Source organism: Arachis duranensis, chromosome 1 (genome assembly GCF_000817695.3).
Source record: "Arachis duranensis cultivar V14167 chromosome 1, aradu.V14167.gnm2.J7QH, whole genome shotgun sequence".
Classification (NCBI taxonomy): Eukaryota; Viridiplantae; Streptophyta; class Magnoliopsida; order Fabales; family Fabaceae; genus Arachis; species Arachis duranensis.
This window is the reverse complement of record NC_029772.3, coordinates 60,271,795-60,272,657: the sequence shown is the minus strand read 5'-3', so window position 1 is coordinate 60,272,657 and position 863 is coordinate 60,271,795.

Below are 863 nucleotides of genomic sequence, written 5' to 3'. Positions count from 1 at the left end.
TTTTGCTTTGGATCACGACTTTAACCACTCAGTCTCAAGCTTTTTACTTGGACCTTCATGACACAAGCACATGGTTAGGGACAGCTTGATTTAGCCGCTTAGGCCTGGATTTTATTTCCTTGGGCCCTCCTATCCATTGATGCTCAAAGCCTTGGATCCTTTTTACCCTTGCCTTTTGGTTTTAAGGGCTATTGGCTTTTTCTGCTTGCTTTTTCTCTTTTTTTTTTCAAAATATTTTTTTTTTGCCAATTATTTTTTATTTATTTATTTTTTCGCCATTCACTGTTTTTTCTTGCTTCAAGAATCAAATTCATGATTTTTCAGATTGTCAATAACATTTCTCCTTGTTCATCATTCTTTTAAGAGCCAACAATTTTAACATTCATAAACAACAAGATCAAAAGACATATGCACTGTTTAAGCATTCATTCAGAAAGCAAGAAGTATTGTCACGACATCAATATAATTAAACTAAATTCAAGGATAAATTCGAAATTCATGTACTTCTTGTTCTTTTGAATTAAAACATTTTTCTTTTAAGAGAGGTGGAGGATTCATGGAATTATTCATAATCTTTAAGGCATAGTTACTACATACTAATGATCATGAAGTAGAGACACAAAACATAGATAGACATGAAGGATAAAAACCAAAAAGACAGAGAAAATAAGAACAAGGAATGAGTCCACCTGAGTGAGGGTGGCGCCTTCTTGAAGATCCAATGGTGCTTTTTGAGCTCCTTTATGTCTCTTCCTTGCTTCTGTTGCATGATCCCTAGTGATTTTGGTGTTCCTATCCTTAGTTGCTTCCAATAATTATGTGGAGGAACATGTATCCCCTGAGGTATCTCAGGGATTTCTTGA